This window comes from Myxine glutinosa, chromosome 2, assembly GCF_964187855.1.
Source record: "Myxine glutinosa chromosome 2, kmMyxGlut1.1, whole genome shotgun sequence".
NCBI lineage: Eukaryota > Metazoa > Chordata > Myxini > Myxiniformes > Myxinidae > Myxine > Myxine glutinosa.
In genome coordinates, this window is record NC_136262.1 from 116,129,353 (window position 1) to 116,143,806 (window position 14,454).

Genomic DNA, 14,454 nt, shown 5'->3' on the forward strand with positions numbered 1-14,454 from the left:
GGACTTTGGTATGTGGGACGAATGGAGAGAGAAGGGAAAAATATTTTTGGAAGGACGGACGGGTAAAGGGAAGAGACTTAAGGGACTTTGGACTATTGTAAAACGTCTGTCGTATCGTATGCTAGCTCGTACGTAATTAATGGATGGTCCCATGTCACGTACTGGAAACCATTTTCAACAACACCAGTACCGTACTTTAACCTGTTAAACTCAACCACTTGTATAATTAATTTAACACTCAATTTTATTAACAGACCTTGCTATGTATGAACGGGAGGGTGCCGTATCATGGAGTATCCACGATATTGTGGCGGACACGAAAGCCCAATGGCGTGGTGATGTAGCGGCTACCGCTGGGTGTTCACAATCGCCTTGCACCTATCAAGGACGCGGAGCGATCACCATGCCGGGCTCGTCCAGGACGCCCGGGCAGGCTCGCCCTCAACTTGCCAGGCCGCAGCCAGGACGCTGGGCCACGCCCCCTGGCGCCGGGCCTGGGCAAACCCCCTGGGTTAATAGATATATATTGCTGACCGATAAACGGGTTTTCAGAGTGCCTGAGTGACGAGTGAGTGTTTGATTTCAATAAAGCAACTCAGATGAATTCCAGCTTTTTGTCGCGTCCATTCTTCTGATCGACGTGGGAGCCCCAGCTCCTTCATTGGTGACCTATCGACATGGACACGGCAGTCGCCCTTAAACTGCCTACCTTCTGGGAGGCTCACGCGGCGGTTTGGTTCGCACAGGCGGAGTCCCTGTTCGCCCTGCGAGGCATCACGGCCGACGACACCCGCTTCCACCATGTGGTAGCTGCGCTCGGGTCGGCTACCGCGGCCCGCGCCCTGAGCCTCCTCGAAAGCCCGCCAGCCGCTGACAAATACGGCGCGATTAAGAAGCTTCTCCTCGATGCTTTCGCCCTCCCATCGGCGGAACGCGCACGGCGCCTGCTCGAACTGCCTGAGCTCGGCGACACGCGCCCTTCCGAGCGAATGGACTACATGCTTTCACTGCTCGGCGAGCACTCTCCGGCATTCCTGTTCCGGGAGCTGTTCCTCCGTCAGCTGCCTAACCCGGTACGCCTCGCCCTGGCAAGCACGACGATCACAGATCCCCGGGCCCTTGCCAGAAAAGCCGACAAGATCTCCGCTGCAGGACGGCGAATCGCAGCGGCGACATGGGACCCACCGCCGTCCGACGCAACAACCATGGCGCCCGAGCACCCGGCACGGTCGACGGCCGAACTGCCGACGCAATTGGCGGCCGCTCTACCGTGCCGACCACCTCCACCCGACCAAGCGTGGTGTTACTATCATGCCAGGTTCGGACAAAAGGCCCGGACATGCCGACCCCCGTGCACCTTCGGCAGGCCGGGAAACGGCCAGGCCGGCGTTCATTACCAGCCATGAGCGCCGGCCATACGGGCAACTTACTGTTCATCACGGATAAAGCGTCCGGACGGCGCTTCCTGTGCGACACCGGCGCCCAACTGAGCGTCATACCCGCCTCTGACCAGGACAGGCAATCCGCGGTTTGCGGCCCCTCCTTGGTTGCGGCCAACGGATCGACTATCCGCACCTTCGGCCCGCGCAACGTCACCCTCTGCTTCGGCGGCCAACGCTTTGCTTGGACGTTTGTAACCGCCAACGTGCCCATGGCTCTGCTAGGTGCCGACTTCCTCTGCGCACACGGACTGCTGGTGGACGTCCAACGGCGTCGTTTAATCAACGCTGAAACCTTCAGCTCCCTGGTATGCACATTGAGCAGCTCCGCGCCGACCGAGCTGGCATGCACCGTCCCGGCGGCGAACGAGTTTGCTCGCCTGCTCACGGAGTTCCCGGCCCTCACGCGGCCGACGTTTTCGGCCGTCGCAGTACGGCATGGGATCGAGCACCACATACCAACCACGGGCCCGCCGGTCTACGCCAGGGCCCGCCGCCTCGACCCAGCCAAGCTCGCCGTAGCGAAGGCCGAATTCGACGCGTTGGAGCACCTCGGCATCGTGCGGCGCTCCGATAGCGCGTGGGCCTCGCCACTGCACATCGTGCCAAAGCCGGGGGGTGGATGGCGCCCGTGTGGCGACTACCGCCGTCTCAATGACGCTACCACCCCCGACAGGTACCCGATCCCGCATATCCAAGACTTCTCCGCCCGTCTGGCGGGACGGGTCATTTTTTCGAAAATTGATCTCATACGGGGATATCACCAGGTACCTGTCAGGGCGGCCGACGTCCCTAAAACGGCAGTCATCACGCCGTTCGGCTTATTCGAATTCTTGCGGATGCCGTTTGGTCTCAAGAACGCGGCTCAGGCGTTCCAGCGCTTGATGGACGGCGTGCTGCGTGACCTGCCGTTCCTTTTCGTTTACCTGGACGACATCCTCGTCGCCAGCACGTCCCGGGCCGAGCACCTCCGAACACTGTTCGGGCGCCTCAGCGAGCACGGCCTTATCGTCAACCCGGCCAAATGCCACTTCGGCACGACGGCCGTTGATTTTTTGGGCCACCACATCACCAAGAACGGGGCCGTGCCGCTGCCAACCAAGGTCGAGGCCATCATCACGTTCCCGCGTCCCCGCACCATAAAGGCCCTGCAGGAATTCCTGGGAATGGTGAATTTTTATCACCGCTTCGTGCCCCGCGCTGCTCAACTCATGCGGCCCCTCTACGAAGCCCTCCGGGGCAAGCCGGCCAAGCACGACATCGCCTGGTCCGCAGCAATGGATGCGGCCTTCCAACGCTCAAAGCGGGCCCTCGCCGACGCAACACTGCTCGCTCACCCGGTGCTCAACGCTCCCATCGCCCTCACCACGGATGCCTCCGACTACGCGGTGGGCGCCGTACATGAGCAATGGGTGAACGGGGTTTGGCAGCCACTCGCTTTTTTCAGCCGGCAGCTCCGGCCGAACGAGCTCAAATACAGCACGTTTGACCGGGAGCTCCTCGGTCTACACCTGGCCGTCCGCCATTTCCGCCACCTCCTGGAGGGCCGACCTTTCACGGCGTTCGTCGACCACAAGCCGTTGGTTTACGCCATGGCCAAGGTCACGGAGCCATGGTCGGCCCGCCAACAGCGCCACCTCTCCGCCGTGTCGGAGTTTACCACGGACATCCGGCACGTCGCCGGCAAAAACAACGCCGTGGCCGACTGTCTTTCCCGGGCCAGCGCGAACGCGGTCCACCTGGGCGTGGATTTTGCGCTTATGGCGGCGGACCAAACCACCGACACCACGGTGCAAGCCCTCCGGGCGGCGGACACGGGCCTCTGCCTGGCCGACATCCCCTGCGCGGACACTGTCCTGCTCTGCGACGTCTCCCAAGGCCAGCCTCGCCCCATCGTGCCCGTCACCTGGCAACGCCGCATCTTCGCCTCCCTCCACGGCCTTTCCCACCCGGGCCGGAAAGCTTCCCACAAGCTGGTGTCGGCGCGTTTCGTCTGGCACGGCCGTCGGGATGTCCGCGATTGGACCAGCACCTGCACGGCCTGCCAACGGGCCAAGGTCCACCGACACACCCAGGCCCCGCTGGCACCTTTCACCGTGCCCGAACGACATTTCGACCACGTCAACGTGGATCTGGTGGGCCCCCTCCCCCTGTCACGGGGGTTCACACACCTGCTCACCATGGTGGACAGGACCACCAGGTGGCCGGAGGCCGTTCCCCTCGTCTCCACCACCACCGCCGACGTGGCGCAGGCTTTCATCGCCACCTGGGTCGCCCGCTTCGGCGCACCGGCGGACATCTCGTCAGACCGCGGACCACAGTTCACCTCCGAGCTGTGGGGCGCGGTCGCCCGCAACCTGGGGGTCAAGCTCCACCGTACTACGGCCTACCACCCCCAAGCAAACGGGTTGTGCGAGCGATTCCACCGCTCCATGAAGGCCGCGCTCATGGCCGGCCTTCAAGACGGCGGTTGGGCCGACCGGCTGCCGTGGGTCCTTTTGGGCCTTCGCACGGCCCCCAAGGAGGACCTCCGGGCATCCACCGCCGAGCTTGTCTATGGCCAGGTGCTACGCGTCCCGGGCGAATTCGTGCCCGACGCTACCAGTCCCTGGTCCGCAGCTCACCAGCGCTCGGACCTCCAGGAGGCCGCCCGACGGTTTGCCCCCGTGCCAACATCCCACCACGGTGACCCCCAGTCCTACGTCCCCCCAGCACTCCGCACAGCGGAGTATGTTTTTGTGCGTCACGACGCACATCGGTGGCCACTCCAGCCGCCGTACGACGGGCCCTTCCGGGTGCTGCGACGGGACGACAAGTCGTTCGTCATCGACATCGGCGGCAGGTCGGACCGGATTGCAGTGGACCGCCTCAAGCCGGCGCACGTGGACGTCGACCACCCACCACGGGTGGCCCTTCCGCCGCGGCGAGGCCGCCCCCCGTCCACGGTGCCCCCCACTCGACCGCCCACCACCTCACCGGACCCCCTCCCACGACCCGCCAGGGGTCGCTTCGGCCGGGTCATCAGGACCCCCCTCAAATTGACCCTGCCGGTGCAAGTCGATTCTGGGGGGACGTGTGTAGCGGCTACCGCTGGGTGTTCACAATCGCCTTGCACCTATCAAGGACGCGGAGCGATCACCATGCCGGGCTCGTCCAGGACGCCCGGGCAGGCCCGCGCTCAACTTGCCAGGCCTCGGTCGGGACGCTGGGCCACGCCCCCTGGCGCCGGGCCTGGGCAAACCCCCTGGGTTAATAGATATATATTGCTGACCGATAAACGGGTTTTCAGAGTGCCTGAGTGTTTGATTTCAATAAAGCAACTCAGATGAATTCCAGCTTTTTGTCGCGTCCATTCTTCTGATCGACGTGGGAGCCCCAGCTCCTTCAGTGACATCATTCCGTGCACCAAGTGGGCGGCGGCCACGCCCGAGGGGTAGGCGTGGCCTCAGGATATACACCGGGCGCGCAGCCCGGAGCGAGCCAGTGCTACAGTGACCTCTTGTCAATAAAGACACTTTTGTTTTAACCGCGTTGTCCGCTTCCTCCTTGGTAGCAAGTCGCGCGCGTAGCACCGCGCTTCATTGGTGATCTTCGACATTCTGGTCAGCCGCCGCTGACCACCCGAACCCGCCACAGCCATGGCAACCAACGCGGTCTCTGTCAAGCTCCCCGAGTTCTGGGAGGCACAAGCTGAAGTTTGGTTCCTGCAGGCAGAAGCCCAGTTCCAACTTCGAGGCATCACGGTCGACGAGACCATGTACTGCCACGTGGTCGCCTCCCTCGGGCCCGGCGCGGCCGCCCGCGTCGTGTCGGTCCTGAGGAATCCACCGGCCGACGGCAGGTACGAGGCGATCAAGCGCCTCCTCCTCGCCACGTTCGGCCTCACGGTGGACGCATGAGCCGACCGCCTCTTAGACCTCCCCGAGCTCGGTGACACGCGACCATCGGTCCGCATGGACCATATGTTGTCGCTGATGGGCGACGAAACCCCGACCGCTCTGTTCCGGGCATTATTTCGTCGCCAGCTGCCGGCAAGGGTCCGCCTCGCGTTGGCCGGTTCTACGACAACGGAACCCCGGGTCCTCGCTGCCGAGGCCGACAGGTTCTTCGCGGCTTTGGACACGCAGGCGAGTCTTGCCGCGGCCGTCGCAGCTCTCGGGGCTGCTGCTGATGCACTACACCTCGTGTCCGCCGCCACGTCCCACCCACCACCACCGCCGCCGCGAAGAAACCCGCGGCCTCCGCCGCCGCAGCCGCCCACCTGGTGTTTCTTCCACGCCAAGTTCGGCCACAAGGCTCGGCAGTGTCGCCCGCCGTGCTCATTCGGCAGGTCGGGAAACGGGCAAGCCGACGCTCGGTGGCGGCTTTGAGCATCGGCGGTTCCAACAGCCTACTGTATATAACGGACACCTTGTCTGGGCGCTGTTACCTGTGCGACACGGGAGTGCAGGTGAGTGTCGTTCCTGCCGGTACGTCTGACAAGCAAACCGCGGGCCGTGGCCCCGCGCTGCTTGCGGCCAATGGTACGTCCATACGCACGTACGGAAAACGCTGTCTCTCTCTGCGGTTCGGAGGGCAGGTTTTCCGGTGGTCGTTCGTCACAGCCGACGTGCCCATGGCAATGCTCGGTGCGGACTTCTTATGTGCTCATGGACTATTGGTGGACGTAAAGCACCGAAGGCTTGTCCAGGCGGAGACGTTCAGCTCGCTCGCTCGCTTGCGCGCTGCCCCGCTCATTGAGCAGCTCACAGAGCGGCTCATCGAGCGGCTCGCCGAGCGGCTTGCTGAGCGGTTCCGTTCTGGCCAGGTTCATCTGTACGCTTCCGGCAGTGGACGAATTCACCCGCCTCCTCGCCAGTTTCCCGGCCCTCACGCGGCCCACCTTCTCGGCGGGGGCCGTTAAGCACGGGGTGGAACACCACATCCCCACCTCCGGGCCACCGGTCTACGCCCGGGCACGCCGCCTCGAGCCGACGAAGCTCGCCGTAGCTAAAGCGGAGTTCGCTATGCTGGAGCGGCTCGGCATCGTGCGGCGCTCCGAGAGTGCCTCGGCGTCGCCGCTCCACATCGTGCCCAAGCCCGGCGGGGGATGGCGACCATGCGGGGACTACCGGCGCCTCAACGACGCCACCACCCCCGACCGCTACCCCATCCCCCACATACAGGACTTCTCCACCCGGTTGGCGGGCATGTCCTTCTTTTCAAAGGTGGACCTCATACGCGGCTACCATCAGGTCCCCGTCAGGCCGGAGGACATCCCGAAGACGGCGGTCATCACGCCATTCGGACTGTTCGAATTTCTTCGGATGCTCTTTGGTTTGAAAAATGTGGCTCAGGCGTTCCAGCGACTTATGGACAGCGTCTTGCGCGACTTGGATTTTATATACGTCTACCTGGACGACATCCTCGTCGCCAGCGCGTCCCGCGAAGAGCACCTTCACCATCTCCGCACGCTCTTCGAACGTCTGGGCCAGCATGGCCTCATCGTGAACCCAGCTAAGTGCCGGTTCGGCGTCGCCGACATCGACCTTTTGGGGCACCGCGTCACGAGGCACGGGGCCGTCCCCCTACCGGCCAAGGTGGAGGCGGTGAGGGGGTTTCCATGCCCCCGCACGATTAAGGGCCTCCAGGAGTTCCTGGGCATGGTGAACTTTTACCATCGGTTCCTGCCCCACATTGCTCAGCTCCTGCGGCCCCTCCATGAGGCCCTCCGAGGGAAGCCGGGCAAAGGTGACATTACCTGGACCGAGCAGATGGACACGGCGTTCGCGGGCGCGAAGCTCGCCTTGGCTAACTCCACCATGCTCGCGCACCCGGCGCCCGATGCACCGATCGCCCTCACCACCGACGCCTCGGACTACGCGGTGGGCGTGGTGCACGAGCAATGGGTGCTTGGTGCTTGGAAACTGCTGGCGTTCTTCAGCCGGCAGCTTCGCCCGCCCGAACGCCGCTATAGTACCTTCAACCGCGAGTTGCTCAGGCTTCACCTGGCGGTCAGGCACTTCCGCCATCTGCTCGAGGGCCGTGCGTTCACGGCCTTCGTCGACCACAAGCCGCTGGTCTTCACGATGGGCATGGTCGCCGAGCCGTGGTCGGCCTGGCAGCAGCGTCACCTCTCAGCCGTGTCCGAATACACGACGGACATCCGGCACGTCGTGGGAAAGGACAACCCGGTGGCGGATTGCCTTTCCCGGTCCGTCGCCCACGCGGTCCACCTTGGCATCGACGATGCCCGGATGGCGGCGGACCAGGCCGCCGACCCCGGTGTCCAGGCCTTGCGGACTGCCGTCACTGGCCTCCGCGTCGCCGGGGTGCCGTTCGACGGCGCGGGCACGGCCCTCTTGTGTGACGTCTCCCTCGGGCGGCCTCGCCCCATCGTGCCCGCGGGCTGGCAGCGCCAGATTTTTGACGCCATCCACGGCCTGTCCCACCCGGGCACGAAGGCCTCCCAGAGGTTGGTCGCTGACAAGTTTGTCTGGCATGGCCTCCGGAAGGCCGTCTGCGGCTGGACCAGGACGTGCCTCGCGTGCCAGCGCGCGAAGGTGCACCGGCATACGCAGGCCCCATTGGCCCTGTTTACGGTGCCGGCACGTAGGTTCGACCACGTGCACGTGGACCTGGTGGGACCTCTGCCCCCCTCGTGGGGTTTCACCCATGTCCTTACCATGGTGGACCGCACCACCCGGTGGCCGGAGGCCATGCCTTTGGCGGCGACGACGGCGGCGGACGTCGCGCAGGCGTTCATCGCCACCTGGGTCGCCCGGTTCAGCGCCCCCTCGGACATCTCGTCCGACCGCGGCCCCCAGTTCACCTCGGAACTCTGGGCCGCAGTCGCGCGGGGGCTCGGGGTCCAGCTGCACCGAACCACGGCCTACCACCCCCACGCCAACGGCCTGTGCGAGCGGTTCCACCGTTCGTTGAAGGCCGCGTTCCGGGCCACCCTCCGCGACGGCGGCTGGGTCGACAGGCTCCCCTGGGTCCTGCTGGGCCTCCGGACGGCGCCCAAGGACGACCTGCGCGCATCCGCGGCGGTGTTGGTCTTTGGACAACCGCTGCGGGTGCCGGGCGAGTTCCTCCCCGACCCCACGGCACCTTGGTCCGCGGCGCAGGAGCGCTCCGCGCTGCAGGAGACCGCCCGGAGGTTCGCCCCGGTGCCGACGGCGCACCACGGGCACCCACCCACGCACGTCGCCCCGAAGCTTCGCACCACAGAGTATGTCTTCGTCCGGCACGATGCCCACCGGACACCACTGCGGCCCCCGTACGACGGGCCTTTCCGCGTGCTGGAGACCTGGGTGAAATACTTCACCTTGGACATCGGTGGTACTCCCGACCGCATCTCGGTGGATCGACTCAAGCCGGCCCACCTGGACGTGGACCACCCACCGCCGGTGGCTCGGCTCCCGCGTCGGGGCCGCCCCCCGGCGGGCGGACCCCCGGCACCGCCCAGCACCGCCGGCACGCCACCCCCCGGTCCGGCACCCATCCCGGGTACAGCCGTGGGCATCCCAGCTGGCATCCCTGCACCCCTGACGCCACCGGTCGCCAGAGGGCGCTTCGGCCGGGTCATCCGTTTGCCCCGCAAACTGGCCCTCCATGTGCGCGGGAATTCTGGGGGGGCGCGTGTGGCGGACACGAAAGCCCACTCGCGTGGTGACATCATTCCGCGCACCAAGTGGGCGGCGGCCACGCCCCAGGGGTAGGCGTGGCCTCGGGATATACACCCGGCACGCAGCCCGGAGCGCGCCAGTGCTACACTGACCTCTTGTCAATAAAGACACTTTTGTTTTAACCGCGTTGTCCGCTTCCTCCCTGGTAGCACCGCGCTTCAATATGACTGTTGACGTTACAGCAGTGTTTCCGTGATGATTTAGTGGTAGAAGACTTCAAATTACCTCTTTATCACAACTTTGGTCACTGAAATAGGTGTGGGCAATGAAATGAGAGACCGCACAGCAGTCATGCAAACACCGATTAAATGCATGTTTCGGTAAACCAAGGTGTGGAGTTGCAGGTGGTCCTCAAACCTGTGTGATACCACCAACTTGTGGAGCTGCAGGTGGTCCTCAAACCTGTGTGTTGCCACCAAGGTGCTGGAATGCAGATCTTTGTGGAAGAGGGTAAGGGAGAGTGAGGATGCGGAACATTGGCGGTGATTGTATAAGAAATTACATTGGAAGCAGTAACAGACCCATCACTTGATAAAGCCCATTGGCTGGGTGGATGATCAAATGGACAATGCCACTGATTGGCTTGTGCTCGGATGATCAAATGGACAATGCCACTGATTGGCTGGGTGGATGATCAAATGGACAACGCCACTAATTGGCTTGTGCTCGGATGATCAAATGGACAATGCCACTGATTGGCTGGGTGGATGAGCAAATGGATAATGCCACTGATTGGCTTGTGGTCAGATGACCAAATGGACAATGCCAATGATTGGCTTGTGGTCGGATGACCAAATGGACAATGCCACTGATTGGCTGGGTGGATGAGCAAATGGACAATGCCACTGATTGGCTTGTGGTCGGATGACCAAATGGACAATGCCACTGATTGGCTTGTGGTCGGATGACCAAATGGACAATGCCAATGATTGGCTTGTGGTCGGATGACCAAATGGACAATGCCACTGATTGGCTGGGTGGATGAGCAAATGGACAATGCCACTGATTGGCTTGTGCACGGATGAGGTTGAGCCTGAGCTGAGGTTGAGTGCGACACACCTGTACCCTGGAGGTTGTACGCATGAGTGGTGGAAAGGCCACCCACTACTTTGTTACCACTGGACGTATGCCTGAGGTTGTTCAGTTCAGTTTATTTATTTTTCCCCACACTTAACTCAATCAAACAAAATACAAAAAACACATTAAACAAGAAAACAGTGGAGGAACCCCAAAAAATGCATTGGGTGGTGGTGCATTGTCCTTCCATCATGGTGGTGCATTGTCCTTCTTCCATCATGGTGGTGCATTGTCCTTCTTCCATCATGGTGGTGGAGCATTGTCCTTCTTCCATCATGGTTGTGGTGCATTGTCCTTCTTCCATCATGGTGGTGCATTGTCCTTCTTCCATCATGGTGGTGGTGCATTGTCCTTCTGCTTCCATCGTGGCAGTGGTGCATTGTCCTTCCTCTTCCATCGTGGTGGTGGTGCATTGTCCTTCTTCTTCCATCGTGGCAGTGGTGCATTGTCCTTCTTCCATTGTGGTGGTGCATTGTCCTTCTTCCATCGTGGTGGGGTGCATTGCCCTTCTTCCATCATGGCGGTGGTGCATTGTCCTTCTTCCATCGTGGCGGTGGTGCATTGTCCTTCTTCCATCGTGGTGGTGGTGCATTGTACTTGGGTCCTCTGCCTCTTTGGGGTCCTCGGGTCTTTTCAATCATCGAGCTATTTTGGGTCTTTGAGGTAATTTGGGTCTTTGGGTTCCACTGGGTCCTCAGGGTCTTTAAGGGACTTTTTGGTGTTTTGGATTGTTTGGTTCTGTGGGGTCGTTAAGGGTCTTCGGGGTATTTAGGGTTTTCAGGGACTTTTTGGTCTTCTGGGTTTTTTCGATTTTTGGGGGGTATTTGGGATATTTTGGGTCTCTGGGGTATTTTGGGTCTTTAGGGTCTTTTAGGGTCTTTGAGATATTTTGGGTTATTGAGGCATTCAAGGGTCTTCTGGGTCTTTTGGATCTTCTGGGTATTTTTAGTTTTCATGGTCTTATGGTTCTTCTGGGTATTTAAGGGTCCTTGGATCTTCAGGGTCTTTTGGGTCTTTGGGGTCTTTTGGGTATTTAAGGGTCTTGGGGTCTTTTCAGTGTTTTGTGTATTTGGGGTCTTTATGGGTTTTTAAGGGTCTTGGGGTCTTTTCAGTGTTTTGGGTCAGTAGATGTATACGTTAGGTTCTAGGCCAGACCACCCCTCCCATCCCAGACAACATTCCCCACACCCGTCTTGACGCCAAACCGAAACTGAATCAACTCAAAAACAGGAAGTGACTCACCACAAACCGGAAGTGACCAATTAATTACTTATTTTCAGATTTTCACTATTTTCTCAAATTTCACAAAATTTCTCAAAATTTCCGATTTTCACTTAAATAATTATAAAAATAAAAAATTGATTTTTAGTTGAACAGTATGAGAATTATAATACAAATGAATAACTTAAATGAAAAAATAGATATTATTAACATTGATAATGAAATAATTAATAAATTTAACATGGAATATGATGTACTTCATGGAAAATTAAATAGGGTAAAATATTTAATTGTAACTTATAATGAAACGTCAGTTGATATTAAAACAAATATTGTAAATATTGAACAAACATTACAGAATATTAATCAGGATAAAATGTTCTACATTGTAAGGACAGGATTATTGATACATAAATATAAATCAATTTTATCTAAACCATTATCACCGATGAATACACATAATCCAATCTTTAAAAAGAAAGTATCTATTATTATAAATGAGTTTTTACATATTGTTAAAGAAATAATAAGGTCAAAATTATGGAATATACCCATTTTATATGAAATTAAACCTATTGTAGCGGCTACCGCTGGGTTTACACAATCGCCTTGCACCTACGAAGGACGCGGAGCGATCACCATGCCTGGCTCGTCCAGGACGCCCGGGCAGGCCCGCGCTCAACTTGCCAGGCCGCGTCCGGGACGCCCGGGCATGCCAGGGCATGCCCGCCCTCGACTTGCCAGGCCGCGGCCAGGACGCCCGGCCACGCCCCCTCTCGCCTTTCCCGGGCAAACGCTCCGGGATAATGTGTGTATATATATTGCTGCCCGATAAACGGGCTTTTCAGAGTACCCGAGTTGTTTTGTGACAATAAAGAAACTCGGACGAATTCCAGCTTTTTGTCACGTCCATTCTTCCGATTACGTGGGAGCACAGCTCCTTCATTGGTGACCTACCGACATGGACACGGCAGTTGCCCTTAAACTGCCTACCTTCTGGGAGGCTCACGCGGCGGTTTGGTTCGCCCAGGCGGACTCCCTGTTCGCCCTGCGAGGCATCACGGCCGACGACACCCGCTTCCACCATGTGGTAGCAGCGCTCGGTTCAGCCACCGCGGCCCACGCCCTGAGCCTCCTCGAGAGCCCGCCAGCCGCTGACAAATACGGCGTGATTGAAAAGCTCCTCCTCGACGCTTTCGCCCTCCCATCGGTGGAACGCGCACGGCGCCTGCTCGACCTGCCCGAGCTCGGCGACACGCGCCCGTCCGAGCGAATGGACTACATGCTTTCGCTGCTCGGCGAGCACTCTCCGGCATTCCTGTTCCGGGAGCTGTTCCTCCGTCAGCTGCCTAGCCCGGTACGCCTCGCCCTGGCGAGCACGACGATCACGGATCCCCGCGCCCTCGCCAGGGAAGCCGACAACATCTCCGCGGCAGGCCAATGCATTGCAGCAGCGACCTGGGGCCCACCGCCGTCCGACGCAATGCCCATAGCGCCCGAGCACCCGGCACGGTCGACGACCGAACTGCCGACGCAATTGGCGGCCGCAACGCCGAGCCGACCACCTCCAGCACGATGACCGGGGCCTCCACCTGACCAAGCGTGGTGTTACTATCATGCCAGGTTCGGACAGAAGGCCCGGACATGCCGACCCCCGTGCACCTTTGGTAGGCCGGGAAACGGCCGGGCCGGCGTTCATTACCAGCCATGAGCGCCGGCCACACGGGCAACTTACTTTTCATTACGGACAAAGCGTCCGGACGGCGCTTCCTGTGCGACACCGGTGCCCAACTGAGCGTCATACCTGCCTCCGATCAGGACAGGCAGTCCGCGGTTTGCGGCCCCTCCTTGGTTGCGGCCAACGGATCGGCCATCCGCACCTTTGGCCCGCGCAACGTCACCCTCTGCTTTGGCGGCCAACGCTTTACTTGGACTTTTGTAACCGCCAGCGTGCCCATGGCTCTGCGAGGCGCCGACTTCCTCTGCGCACATGGACTGCTGGTGGACGTCCAATGGCGTTGCCTCATCAACGCCGAGACCTTCAGCTCCCTGGTATGCACATTGAGCAGCTCCGCTCCGACCGAGCTGGCATGCGCCCTCCCGGCGGCGAACGAGTTTGCTCGCCTGCTCACGGAGTTCCCGGCCCTCACGCGGCCGATGTTTTCGGCCGTCGCAGTACGACATGGGATCGAGCACCACATACCATCCACGGGCCCGCCGGTCTACGCCAGAGCCAGCCGCCTCGACCCAGCCAAGCTCGCCATGGCCAAAGCCGAGTTCGACGCTTTGGAAGACCTCGGCATCATGCGGCGCTCCAATAGCGTGTGGGCTTCGCCACTACACATCGTTCCAAAACCAGGGGGCGGCTGGCGCCCATGTGGTGACTACCGCCGCCTTAACGACGCTACCACCCCCGACAGGTACCCAATCCCGCACATCCAAGACTTCTCCGCCCGTCTGGCAGGACGGGTCATTTTTTCAAAAATCGATCTCATACGGGGATATCACCAGGTACCTGTCAGGGCGGCCGACGTCCCTAAAACGGCCGTCATCACGCCGTTCGGCTTATTCGAATTCCTACGGATGCCGTTTGGCCTCAAGAACGCGGCTCAGGCGTTCCAGCGCTTGATGGACGGCGTGCTGCGTGACCTGCCGTTCCTCTTCGTTTACCTGGACGACATCCTCGTCGCCAGCACGGCCCGGGCCGAGCACCTCCTCCACCTCCGAACACTGTTCGGGCGCCTCAGCGAGCACGGCCTCATCGTCAACCTGGCCAAATGCCACTTCGGCACGACGGCCGTTGATTTTTTGGGCCACCACATCACCAAGAACGGGGCCGTGCCGCTGCCAACCAAGGTTGAGGCCATCACCACGTTTCCGCGTCCCCGCTCCATAAAGGCCCTGCAGGAATTCCTGGGAATGGTGAATTTCTATCACCGCTTCGTGCCCCGCGCTGCGCAACTCATGCGGCCCCTCTACGAAGCCCTCCGGGGCAAGCCGGCCAAGCACGACATCATCTAGTCCGCAACAATGGACGCGGCCTTCCA

General features: G+C 60.4%; 1 protein-coding gene across 1 annotated transcript in view; it reads right to left on the reverse strand.

Moving 5' to 3' along the window:
- LOC137421366 (interleukin-10 receptor subunit beta) overlaps positions 1-467 on the reverse strand; it is a 37,310-nt gene extending 36,843 nt beyond the window's left edge. Inside the window, exon 1 of the mRNA XM_068107358.2 lies at positions 257-467. The gene's annotated coding sequence lies outside the window, so the exon portion shown is untranslated. The remainder of the gene's footprint in view (positions 1-256) is intronic.
- Positions 468-14,454: the final 13,987 nt, after the last annotated feature.